The 13,848-nt window shown below is 39.5% G+C and overlaps 1 long non-coding RNA gene across 1 annotated transcript; it reads right to left on the reverse strand.

Moving 5' to 3' along the window:
* Positions 1-5,208: 5,208 nt before the first annotated feature.
* On the reverse strand, positions 5,209-13,476 carry LOC120322747. Its single transcript, XR_005562635.1, has 3 exons — positions 13,404-13,476; positions 6,366-6,505; positions 5,209-5,251 (listed from the first exon to the last, which is right to left on the reverse strand). It is a non-coding gene; the product is annotated as an uncharacterized LOC120322747 (long non-coding RNA).
* Positions 13,477-13,848: the final 372 nt, after the last annotated feature.

Genomic DNA, 13,848 nt, shown 5'->3' on the forward strand with positions numbered 1-13,848 from the left:
TGCCAGTGTGTATTATTAATCCTGTTCTTCTTGCTGCTAGATGGATTTCAAACCATGCTATGGTTTGAAAAGTAAATTGAAATTAGCATTACCTAAACCTCTAATTAAAGTAGTATTAATTTTTCTTCACTGAAAAATTAAAGGGAAAAATCCCATGCTTGACAAAAAAAAAAACCAAATCCAAAAAATGTCCACATTTTAAAGTCAAAGTTAATTATGAATTATGGATCATTTGAAATAAAGCAATACAAAAGTACCCACCAGGCCTGTATGCAAAGTAAAAATGAATTTATGACAAAGCTGATATTGACTCATCATTTATAAGGTCTGTTAAATTCATCTTAGGCTGGGTTTCTAGTGGAAGATGATTTATTAAACAAAGTAATATAAAATGTAATGAAATAGATTAAGTCTCTTTTTGAAATATTGTTATCCATTAGATCTGGTAAATTTAAGTCCATTTAAACATGAAATATCACTTTAGCAGATACTCCAGCTCCTACCTATATGTGGGGTTGCTAATGCTTAGTTTCCTATGTTGAAAAATCTTTGTCAGGAGAAGAGATGGCAGTAATGATTTTATTTATTTGGGGGCTTTAAATTAATCATCTTTAGGATATTTCAACAAAGCAAATCTTCTCAGCCTCCACAAAAAATACAGATTTCATCTAATCTCAATGCACAAGTGTTGTGTCCTGGTTCTCAGGGAAGCAGGATGATGGAGTTAAGCTTCCAAAGAGCCTTGCATGTTCCATACTGGAGTGGGAGTGGGAGTGGCAGCACAGGAGATGCTTCAGGAGCAGCAGGACATGAGTCAGCCCTTCCCCGGGCTGGTGATGGCCTGAGCCAGGAGGACCATGTGGTGGCTGTCAGGCAGGTGACAGGTTGTGCCCAGGAGAGGTTGTGGTGCCCGGGCAGTGCTGGCACTGGGCTGCCAAGTTGCCTCAATGGAGCTAAACTGCCTCTAGATCCCACCTGATGTGTGGTTACCTCTGCTGAAGGGTTTATTGACTCCCCCACCACGCAAAACATTTTCCTGACACAGTTCGTGTTTCCTCAGCATGTCCCTGAGGTTGCTGAGTATTCCAGTACATTTTGTTTCTGGATAAATCAATCCACATTGCAGCAGGAGTAGATGTAACTTTTCTTGCCCATGTTGCACAGACCTTGGCCCTGGGTACGTTCTGGAGGGAAAGGAGGCTGAAGGCAGCCACTGGTCCCACTCAGCAGATAAATATTTGGGAAAACTGGTGACATCTGTTAACTTTAAAGGCAGATAAACATTCAGGGACAGAGCCAGGCACAGAGCCTGGGAATGAACTGAAGTATGTGAGTAACCTCAGTGAAATCAGAGTATCCTTCACAGCACTCAGGGTATCTGTTGCTGCCAAACAGAAAGATGTTCCTCACTGCTGAGTTGTGTGAGAGCTGTGTGGTGTAAGATCCTGTGCATCTCCTGCACACCCTTGGCTGGATCTCTGGTTACTAATCTGCTGCTACAAGTGCTAGGATTCATTTCCTGAAATAAATCTCTGGTGTACGGGCTTGAATGGTTTATAACCTTGCTTCTCTCTGTGTTCCAACAACATTAATTCTGTTGTAATGACTCCTGTAAAGATATCATTTGAATAGTAATGTTTTATCAGTTTTACTTTCGCCTATTTTCCAGAATAATCCATTCTCTTATCTCCCTTTTACTTTTCAGTCTTTGAACACTTCTAAGCTTTAGTGTTTGTGCATAATGTAAAATTGCACTGCCACAGGAAAAGCAGTTTCTCTTTTTTAATTTATTCATAATTAAAAGTCTCGTGTTAGTGACAGTTCTCAAATCTGACATGACATTTTTATAATCTAGTTAATATCTCGAAAGGTTTCTCTGCACTGCAGACTGGGAATTATGCAAATTAAAAAAAGGAAAAAAGCACTGCCTCAGTGTGGTTTAATCACAAAGCTATGACTGAAGAATTATTATTGTTTTTATTGTAGAAAAACTACATTACAGGGTTTTGCCAAAAGCAGGTGATAGCTCAGTACATTCTGCACTGCAAGAATTCCCCTTTTCCTACAGCTTGCTTTTGCAGGCAGATATAATCATGGATTCACTGCCACTGCAAATATACCTGGCCTTAGTCCAAAGCTGGTGTTGAAGTTAATAGAAAGATTCTGTAATGGCCTTGGGATCAGGCCCTTTATAAATATAATTGACTGTCATGCTTTCCTCCCATTTATCTCTGTGCCTCTTGACATTTTACACTGCAGGATCTTACACATCCAGGCACGTTTGCACACCGTGTGTTCAGCCCTCACTGGAGCAGCCCCACGCTGCAGTAGAGGAGGTGCTAAATGGGCAGCTGGTTCTTTATAATGACTCTAAACTTTTAATTTGATGTCTCTGCAGTTAATTACCGAATTCTTATCCCTATATTGGGTTGGGATTTGTGATCCCCTCAGTGCAAGGGCAGCTATGAAATGCATCACTGAGGTAATCCACACATCTCAGTTATCCCTTAGTGGAGATCTGTCTTGGCAGAGGCAGCACAGGCAGTTCAGGATCTCCACAGAGCTCTACTTACAGTAAAATGAAATGGTTTGGTGGCATGAAGGGCTGGTAACTCAAAGCTCCATGCTGCTCTGTCACACTGCTCTGTCACACTGCAGGGGAGGGGGGAAGTACTGAGGTTTGGCCTTAATTTTTATGGTAGAGAGGAGGCGGAAGAGTTTGGCAGAAGAGTTTTCCACCGCCAGTGGAAAAGGATGGACAAAGACTGAGGGTAGGGAATGGCCCAAAGGTACACAGTATTTAAAAGAGAGGATTATGCATTCCTTATGCAATCAGTGCTCCACTAGAGCTTTCCTGTGAGTGAAAGCAAACAGTGAAACAGTGAAGTGAGTGCCTGAGCTGAGCACCATGTGTCGAGCCCAAACCTGCAGCCAGCTGATTTATGGTAAATTTGCTTTTCCTGGCCATCCAGTCAGCAGTAGCCTTTAAGCTGCCATCATTACTGTGTCACTGGAGAGTCTATTATTGCTCCAATCTCTTACTCATTTTCACTCTGCTCTTTGTGATAATCAAGGGCTGGGCAGGATTCATTACACTGAGACTTTGACTGTCACGGAGTCCCTACAATGTCAGACACTACCAGGTGTCTTTGGCCTTGTAAATCATTTCTCTACACATGCCCAGGTGACCCAAAATGTATTAAGTTTAGTTACCTGGTGCCTGTATTTGCTGAGTGTCTTATGTAACATCCAGAACTGGACAATTCATCGCATCAGGAATCTTTCCCAGACTTGTGCAGAAGAGCTCCTGCCACTGCAAGCCTCAGGACAGCCATAAAAAACTGTCTTGTTTCTCTGGCACAGAGCACATGGGATTTTATTTTGGGGATGTCTGTTGCCAGCTGATCAGTCGTGCCTTCAGACACAAAAGCTGACCTGAGGCTCTTTCTTTCTTGTCATTTCCCTTCATCAGAAATGAGTCATGGAGAGTGAAAGATGAAAAGTAAAATCAGTGCAAGGGAGCAACGAAGTGCACAGTTTGTGTGTGTGTACCTGTGCTCCCAGCTGTAAAGGACTGCAGCTGAGTGCTATGAATTTTAAAGAGATGGCACACAGAAATAAAGTTCTCATTCCAACCCCACAGGGATGGAGCTAAGGATTATCCACGGGGAATGACTGACCACTGGTCTCAAGCCTGGACTCTGGCTAACAATTTCTGCTCAAGCTAAATAGGTTGTCTACCTTTTTTTGGTCTTACCTTGTAAAATGTACTTCCACAACTCAGGTTAGGCTACCTCAAAATCAAAGGGAAGCTGTACAAGTAATTTCCCTGCAGTGATGGGTTCTGTCTCAGGGCTTCACCAGCGAGCACAGAAGTTCTCTGGAGTTCAAAAGCATCCGTGCTTGCTTGTTGCAATATTGAGTTTGTTGCTGCCTTGTGAGGTCTGTGCACTCAGTGCTCAGAGTAAAGCATGTTTATAATATATTTAGGAAGCCTCTTTCTCCAACTGCACAATATTTGAGTTATAAACCTTCCCAATTTCTTATACAGTTGCAATTTGTGCCAGGATACAGGAGAACTGTAACAGCTACACTAATGGTAAGATCAATTCTGACTGTGTGCTGTACAGAATATACATATATATATATATATGTATCTGTTCATATATGTATATACAACATATACGTGCTCATGTACTGTAAACTGGAATGACACTTGAATATATAACTTTAAATGCCATAAATTCACTAGCTTTATAGTAGTCTACAAATATCTGATGGCAGATAATAATTTCCATTCCAGAATAATTCTTATATAACTGAGAGATACCTTTAGCATAATTTATGAAGGTTCCTTAGCTGATATTTACAGCAGCTGCAGTAAATCCAAGATGCAACTTCAAACACAACCCACAGTATCTCCCTAAGATGTAACCTAATACTGTCAGGAAGCGTCAGCTTTAAACAAATAACAGTGTACTAAATAAAGATCATGACAATCTAGTGCTGATCTCCAAACTTGAGATGTTTAGACACAACTGAATTGATTTTTTTTTTCTTTTTTAAAAGAAGAAGGTCATCCAGAAAAACAGTATTTCAGAGGGCAGTCAGTTCACAGCCCTCACAGATATTTCGCCATATCTTAAAATTTCACTACAGAAAGAACATTATGACCATTTATCTTGTACTGCCAAGGGGGGAATGGGAAAGATGATGCAGCATCTAAGTTTTGGTGAAATAAATACCAATATTTTCACTGTTTGTAGACAATATTCCCCAAAAGTACAAAGTTACACTGGGTTAGTTTAATGATAAACCCCACAGTCTTTTACAGCATTTAACAAGATCATGTATCTTATTTTTTCTGCATACCCATCTTCTAGGCTTTATTTTCACATAGTGTTATAGCGACAACCACAAGCCAAAACAACCTTAATCCCACCTCATTCCACCACAGTTTATTTCTCAGTGGCCAAAAAGAGTTAAAGCCAAACCAGGCAGAGAAGGGAAGCGATAAGGCCCATGTCACACAGGGCTTACTACCAGAATCAGAACGAGAATCCAGAGCCTTATCTCTTAGATAACACTGTCATCAGAAATAAACACCAGCTGTAGGTTAACTGGTTGATGAGCACTCACTGGTTTGCAGCAGGGACAAGTGACAGGCCTGAGCTTTCTTATCTTGTCATAACTGCTCCTTGTCAAGGGGAGACGTGTTGAGGGAGGAGATGCTTTCCCTTTGGAGATCCATCTTTAAGAATGAGGGAAAGGGGTCACCCTGGGGATAGTGGCTTTGGGAAAGAATGAGACAATTCCTAATAAGAGGACGTGAGAAATATTTTCTATTTGGGAAGATATCCCAACAAAACAAATTCAACCCGAAAAACGCACCAAATTTAATACTTTGATAACAATCAAATTTTAGCTCACTAGTAAATACAGCATTGCTTTTCAAAGCAAGGTCTCCTCCTTTCTCCCACTCCTTCTTTTTAATTTGCTTAATCAGTTTTGCCACTGTAAAGACTTGAGGGAGGCCTTTTTGCCATTTTAAATGCCTTTATCTGGAAAGTCGAACTGTGCTCTGTAGTGTTCCCCAAAGGCACTTCCAGAGGTGGTAGAAGGGAAGGCAACAGGTGAACTACACTGTTCAACTGTGACAGTTTCACAGGAATAACAACGGCAGTTGCACACTCACTCATCCATCTTCACTGAAATATCAACCAAGATCAAGTGAATAAATACCTCAGTGGTATTCTCTGGCTCCCCAGGTGCCAAGTTACCAGACCTAGAACATCGGGAGGCGAGTCCTAAAATTTAATTTTGTGTGCTCCAATTACGTTATTTGAGACAACGCCTTCACCAAGATATACATTAGGATCTCTGAGGTGAAACCCATATAAAACACAAAATATGGGAGGTTTTCTCATGCAGAACAGCTGTCCTCCTTTACCTGTGCCTCCAGGAATAGGGCCATTTTATAAATAGTTTTCATTTCAGCAATTAAGCAAGATGTCTCACCAGCAAGCTACTGTTTCAGCAGCTTGTATGATTGCCTTAATAGAGTTCAAATGCTCTTTATCCCACTGCTTTGATCTACCAACCTGGAATTATATCCCTATTTCTTAATGCTAAATGCAAATTGTGTTTTCAGGTTTGTCCCATCTTCACTTTGATATCAGATTGCTCTCCTTTTGTCCCTGCTGTACTAAGGCTGTGATAATGACTCATGATTAACCACATCTTTATACATCACTTAAAAAGGTGGCCTTGGGAAGATGGTATTTTAGAGAGGAAGAAGTATAATAAATTGTGAAGTATATTATTATGAGACAAGGAACATCTTAGGTAAATAATTAGTGTCTTACCTTATGCCATGACAAGGTATGAATCAGAGGTAACTTGTCATGCTACAGCCCCAAAAAAGTGTTCAAGCATAACTTTAGATGTCTATGGAGGAGAAACAGATTACAGCCCATTCTGTTGTTTATTTTTTATTCTCCTGGCTCTGCAGAAAAGAAAATATGATATTACAGCTGACTAGAATTTCTGATGGAATGCAATGGGTTGTAACAAGTTTATCAGTTGAGCTGGTATCTGCCACCACTGGAAAAAAAATAAAAAGGCCTGCTTGTGCAAAAGCTGTCATTTCAGCAATCTGAGTCACTGCATTTCCCTCTTCAGGGAGCTGAGCATGTACCCGGTGTCGGGGTTCAAATGGCTGTGCAATGGTTGATTGCCTCCCACTCCCCAGGCAGGGTGGTGTTCTGATGATGATGTTACCAGCTAAATAATTGGGAAGTGATTTCGTGCAGAGAGTGTTGGCCTAACGCTTAGCGAGATTAGTGAAAGAATTAATTGTATCTATTCAAGACAGAACTGGCTGGTGTAGAGGGGAAATTGCTTTTCCTTCAGAGTAGGGAGAGCATATCACTGAGAAACATTAACTTCACCACAGATTAGGCAAGGATATAACAGGTTTTCCTACTGCACATCAAAGGTGAATGAAGACACTTGTAGGAGAAGGGAGAAATGAGAGTGTTGAAGAATTGACCATCCCTTGAAGACCAGAGCTCTCTGGAGCCTCATCCTCCAGCAGTGGCAGCTGTCACTGCACCTTTACAAACACATTGGCCACTGACCATGTTGTGTGTGGACATGCAGACCCTGCCTACTCACACAGAGCAGGGCTGGGCAGGGTGCAATGGGTTCCAAGCACTGTAGCTGGTATTTCTGAAGTATTGATGCTTCTCTGAACAAGGTGTGTCTGCAGAAGATGGTCCTGACACAATCACTGCCAGGTGGAATACAGTCAACATCGAACATCCTTAGTAGGTGGGGAATCCCAGGGTGGGCTGTGCATTTCCAAAAGTATCCAACTGCTACCCTTTGCCTCCCCATGGGAGAACAGGAAGGCTACTGCAGCCAAAAAGCAGTAGGGAGAACTAGAAGATTAGGGGGTTTATATTTTTCCATCAGTGGTGATATTTTTAAGTGATCGTGCTATAATTGTTCAGAACATTGTTCCTTAAAGGTAAATTCCATGAGCAAAGGAAGATAAAACAGGCTTTCAAGGCACACTTGGTTTGCATTGAATTTAAAAAAGGAATTATCTGTTCAGTTGAACTAGTTTTCTAGCCTGTGAAAATGCTGTAGATTCCTGTACCTGACATGTAATACTCTTTTGTGATTAGGTTATTAGTATAATGAATCAACAAAATAATCTCACCGTTTCTTTCTGATTTTACTGCATAGATTAAAAAAGGAAACAAGCTGGGAAAAGGTCATATATGAGCAGTTGGGTTTAACTTATGAATCTGCCCAAAACACATTTTAACCATGAACTGCAACAACAGTCACTCCCTAAGAGTCAAAACCCCCGGTGTTTTCAGTACATAAAACAAGAGAAAGAAAAAAACCCCACATGTTCTGGAATGAAAGGACATATACTCTGTTGATGTAGAGTGGAGTGAGGAACAGGGTGAAAAGAAACAGTCAGAGGTGAATGTGACCATGGAAAAACAACAGTCAAGGACAGGAAAAAATGCAGAGGTTGCCTGCTCTGATCCCATTCCAACGACTGTCAAAAAAGTCCTGTTTCCTGTGATTTCCTCAATAATTCCTAAAGAAGCATGAGCATGGAGATGCAACTTAGATTTATGAATAATGCCTGCAGTGAATACACCTACACCTGCATACTTAGGTATATAAGCATGTTCATGACCACAATAGCAATGTCCAGAGAGTTTTAAAGAAGTGTTCAAAATCCAGATCATTGCATGGTCTTGAAAATATTTTATTTGGGTGCCTAAACTGCAGAACTCTGGTCTTGACCTTGTACATGTCTATTCACTACACAGGATTTCCATTGTACTTAGACTTTTACCGTACAGTGTCAGCAGGCACCTTTTCCAGCCCTGAAAATAAGTCTAAACCACTGAATGTCTCCGGCAGAGATATCACTTTCTTTCAAAATAATACTTGTTAGTTTTATAACCTAAATTTTATGTCTTCTATTTAAAAAAAAAAAAAAAAAAAAGAAAAATCAAATGTTGCAGAGGTCTCAGTCCTTTTTAACTGGCAGGAACATTGACAGAGGAAAAGAAGGAGAGAGCAAAACTTTTAAACTACAGCGTTCTGGAAATGAAAAGGCTAGACTTGTAACTATTTATAATTATTTAATTGGGACTCTTCAGTTAATGCTGCATTAACACTTTGCATAATCTAATCTCTGCCTTACAGAAGTGCTATTTTAAGCTTTAAAATTTCATGTCGCAATTTTCAGGATAAAGAATTTTGATTGTAATGATAGAGCAGAGACTGGCTGAGAAAAGTGACACGAGACAAGAATGCAAAGCTGTGATTTCTCTCCCTGGCCACAGTTTTCCTTTTGCACTATGCTCCACAGAATAAGGAGCAAAGAGTGAACCTGCAATTAGATTAATCCTACAATTGATTCCAAAAGGTTCAATGGTTAAAAACAACTGTACAGAGCCAACATTTAGAAAAAGAACCAAACATTATTTATGCACCAGGTAGCTTTGTTAAAAAGAGAGGAAAAAAAAACCCCACCTCAAGCCAAAGTAACAAGTCCAAGGTTTAATTTATATAAATTGTAGCCACCTGCTCATTCCATTTCCAAAAGAAAGATTTTCCTGCATGCTATAAATCAACTTCTCTAGCTAAAGGAATCTCTGTGAGTCTCACTCATTTAATCTTCCATCTGAGGTTGCCAACCTCTCCCCTTAAACTTTATGTGTTATTAGTAAATTAGGAAGTGATTGCCTTCGCCCAAGCGACCACTACCTGTCTCCAGACAGCCAGATTCATACACACATTAAATGCAACAACCCATTAAAAAAAAAAGTATAAAGGCAGGGGAATCTCACTGCTCTAATAAAATATTGATTGTTAATGTAGGGAACTGTATTAATGCCTGTGGAATGAAATTGTGACACAGAGCCCAAGGAGCTGTACCTGCAGCCTTTTATGATCTCTCATTTGGCACTAAAGCATTTCCACAAGGTGGGTTTCCAGTTGATTGGCACCAGCAGAAAATCAGTGAGTGTCATTTCAAAGATATAGAAGTTATTGGAAATAATACAAAGAATAGCTCAATGTTGCTAGTTCATAAAACCACTTAAATGGGGGCTTGCTTTGATGTGCTCTGTAGGAATAGGCTCTTCCATTGGGAGCTGGTTTTCTAAATCCAGTCACAAGGGACTGACATGATCCAAAGTGCTGCCCAAAGAACCAGACAAATATTTTTTTTCCTCCAGTAGATCATCTATTGCCTCAAGCAAGCAAGTTTTTCATTGGTCTTGAACTGTTTGCAGGTCACTAGAACATTTGGTACTTAATTACTGGGCCAAATTCATCCCTTGTGTAATGCCAGAGACACGTAGGGAAAATGAACACTGCTGACTTTTAAAAAGTCTTTATAATATTAAAAAGTCTTTTAAAATATTTCCTCAAAAATACTTTTAATGTGCTGTCTTGGAGGGACTGGTTGTAGTAGGATGTATTTATGAACTGAAGGATGCTGGACTAGGACTGACAAATTTGGACATCTTTCTGTCACTTCCAATCATAATTCATTGTAAGGGAAGAGCAAGGGAGGGAAAGGGTTGGATTTACGAGCCACTGTTACTTTATGTCAATTGATATTCTCCATGGCTGCTGCTCATGACTCAGATTTCTTTACTGTTTAGATATTTTATCCCTTAAAAGTATGCAAAAAGTGAATTGTTGCCAAGAGCTTTTACAATTTAAAACACGCTTGTGGCAGAATTGGCAGAATGAACATGGTTATTTCCCTCTGAGCTCTAATATGTGTTATCAGTATTGGAATAGTTAAAGAAAGCATTAAGGAAAACATGTCCCTCTCTGAATTTGATGCACTGCAATATGCCATGAATGCCTGCTACAGATATCAGCTTTAAGACATCTAGAAGTAACCCCCAAGCCCAGATGCACAGAAATCTTTACACCCATTAAACAGTGACCATTCCCTGGCTGGAAGTACCTCTCAGATCCTCTCCCCCAGCTTGGCTTTACCCACCCCATAATATTACAACCCACATCAGGATGAAAAAGCAGGGATTCCAGTTGTCAGAGATATTTTAGAACTTAAGGCATTTTTTTCCCTTTGTTCAATAGAACTTTTGCAGATGGTAGAACGTGTGGGAGATGAGAGCTGCTGCCTGCTCTTGTCGGCCCATTTCACTCAAAATTCTGCTGTTTGACCAATGACAGGTGATCAATTCCACTTTTAATACTTTTTTTTTGAATGTCTCTTGAAGGCAGTGCCTCTAACCTTTCGTTTGCGTTTTAATTAAACCTGATTGCTAAAAATTAAAAAGCTATTTGCTAAGATTAGCATAATTTAAATAAAAATTATCAACACAAATTCAAATGAAATACTTTTTGTCATGATTTACCAGTGAATGAGTACCTGAGGTCACATTCCTCCCTGCTCTACATGGGGTTCACTCCTTCAGTCCTGTGGAGTTCAGTGTGATTCTGCCCACATATCACCCTATGTGGCCTCATGAAAACACTGAAAAATGCATTTTAGTATCTGATAAGTGGCACTTTACGTTCTGACCTGTATACTCTTCAATATTCTCATTTATATTGCATATTTGTTGTTTGTGGCTGACTAATCTGATTTATTAACTAATGTTAATATATGTTATTTAGCTGCATAGACTCAGATTTTGTGCTGCACTGTCTAACAGTAATTGGGTTATGGGAACCTCTCTGGTTCTGCCTAAGAAGTGAGGAAGAAATCTAAGTTAAGGACTTGGAGTAGAGGGAATTTCTATTGGAATCAATGATGCACATACTGAAATTAGTAGTGGCCTTGCTAATGGTTGGCTCAGCAGTGGGATTTATGATGATGTCTGGATGTACCTTTCAATCAAAATAAGATCGTTATCTTAAAGCTAAAACCATTTCTTTTTGGAAGAAAATTATCCCCATTTAGAGTTATGAGCTCACACATCCCTCTTATTGCTCTTCCTCCAAATATTTTTACAAACAATTTTGTGACCATTTCTCCCATTTTTTTTTTCAAATTTTCACAGCGCTGGGATCAAAACTTAACATGAATTTTACTGAATTGTTTCTGATTTCTCAAGCAGTCCTTTAAGTTGTGATTTTCCCCTTTATATAAAATCTTTAGCATCTCCAGCTCCTACAAAAACAGGCAGAAATTTTGAGGGCTATGCTGTAAATATGCAAGTTGAATTCCCTTAAGCACAAGCCAGTGTAACTTGGATACTGTTGTTCCACTCCAGTGATCATCTCATTTGCAGCCCTGGCCATGACTTTAGATGATTTTTTAAAGAGCAAAATGACAAATAATTGCAGGTAATGCTATGCAACTTACCATGAAATCAATACAGCAGAATGAAGAAGGAATATTAAAAGCAAGGGTGTTTTCCTGTTCACATTGGAATCCAGCACACATCAGATATGTGTATGTGTTAAAGGAATAAAAACATTTGACTGGATTATGAGATATTTGCTTTCTGTCTTAAAGATGTTATGCTATAGCAATAGCTATAGCTCCATCAGGAGGCATTATATCCTCGTGTTCCATCTCTATTCTCTCAGGGCTTTCATATTTAGCTGTTGAATGGGAAAAGACTTGACCATAATCTCTCATAACTATAAATACCAGTACAATGAAGAAGACAGAAAGAAAAAGGACACAGAGTAAAAGAAAGAAAACCATGTTGAGAATCACACAGCATTTAGAAAGGGAAAATCCCAGCTAGTACAGAAATGAATATGCTCCATTTTTCTTTAATTATCTTCATGATGACTAAGCCTCCATTTGGTTCTCAGCGACTCTTGAACCTGGAGCACCCAAATATTATAGTCAAAATATTTATTACTGAAGATACTAATTCCACTGCCAGATAGAGAAGAACCTAATCCTTTTGTGTGCCAACAGCAGGGAATACTGTCTGTAACCCCAAGAAACCTGTTCCACTGGAAAGGTCAGGACTGATTGTGAATGCCCTGATAGAGGACTGATAAAACACGCCAAAAAAATCCCTGTGCTAATGCAAGAAAATCCCTTTCAGGGGGTTAACACAGATTGTGGAGCTCAGAGACAGCTTTATTACAGTGGTGGGCAGAGCTACAATACTTCTACATCCACACATATAATCTGTTTGAGTCAGGGATAGAATTTGGTTTAATTAGATTGTGTTTAGAAATCTCAGTTTTTGTGGATAGAAGGTGTTGGAGAAAAACAAATGACTAATTTTTAATTCATGCTGTTTTCCCTTTCAGTTGTAACACATGTGCTGCATGAGAACAGAGTGCAGAGGGATTTTGGGAGCACCCAACTGCAAGAGCACATAGTGGATATCTGCTTTATTCTAATTTTTACATAAACTTGAGTCAACTTCATGAGTATGAGTCTGATCTCACTGGTAGTTTTATAGTCAGGAATAGCATCACAAAAGCCTGCAAATGTACATCAGTATAAAATTAGGATTTATTAAATCCAGCATCAGATGTGCTATTTGTTGCTCTCCAGTATGAACATTCAGAAGAGGAAAAGGCTTACTGACCAATTGTAAAAGTCTTATTTGAAAGTCAAGGTTTCTTTAAAAAAAAATTCAATTATAAAAGTATTATAAAATATCCACTTTCAACTTTTATTCCACTTGCACAGTAAGTCAAAATGCAGATGGACAAAATACTACAATCACCTAATCCCAGATCAAGTGTTTCTTACCGAAGGATTTTAAGATCAAAGAAAAGAACTCTCTGCCCTTCAACATTCCGTAAGATTGTTTTGGAGACAGAGAACAGGTCTCTAAGGAGAACCTTTACACCCAGAGACTGAGGTTTGTATGTCACTGTCTATAGGAGATGACACATACCATTAAAAAAGCTGTGATCTTCCTATTCATTCCTGTGAGAAGGAAGGTTGAGGCAGACTTGAAAGAGCTACAGCTGTGAGAGGGAATGGACATGATCTCAATGCAGATTTGGGATACAAGTTTACCCTGTTTTCAGAAGCAAGAATGATTAATGGAGTACAAGCATAGGAGACATGAGTGAACTTTAACAAACTCTGTAGCACGCTGAGAGAGATGATTTGTGAGCTGTATTTTCTCTGTGGGCCTTTCCCATCTATGCATCATAAATATGCACACTGGCTACAAAACGAGACAGAGAATTCTGTCGTGGCCTTAAAATCTCTGATCCTCCTCCCTCTTCATCTCGCCTGTCTGCACGTCTCGCCCTCTTCTTTGGATAATTTATGGGTGTATCATCTTTATAAGCTAAGCTTGAGGATGGAACATAAGAACTAATAGCTGGACA

This window comes from Pipra filicauda, unplaced genomic scaffold, assembly GCF_003945595.2.
Source record: "Pipra filicauda isolate LSUMZ 115617 unplaced genomic scaffold, ASM394559v2 scaffold14_size4853619_pilon, whole genome shotgun sequence".
Taxonomy (NCBI): domain Eukaryota; kingdom Metazoa; phylum Chordata; class Aves; order Passeriformes; family Pipridae; genus Pipra; species Pipra filicauda.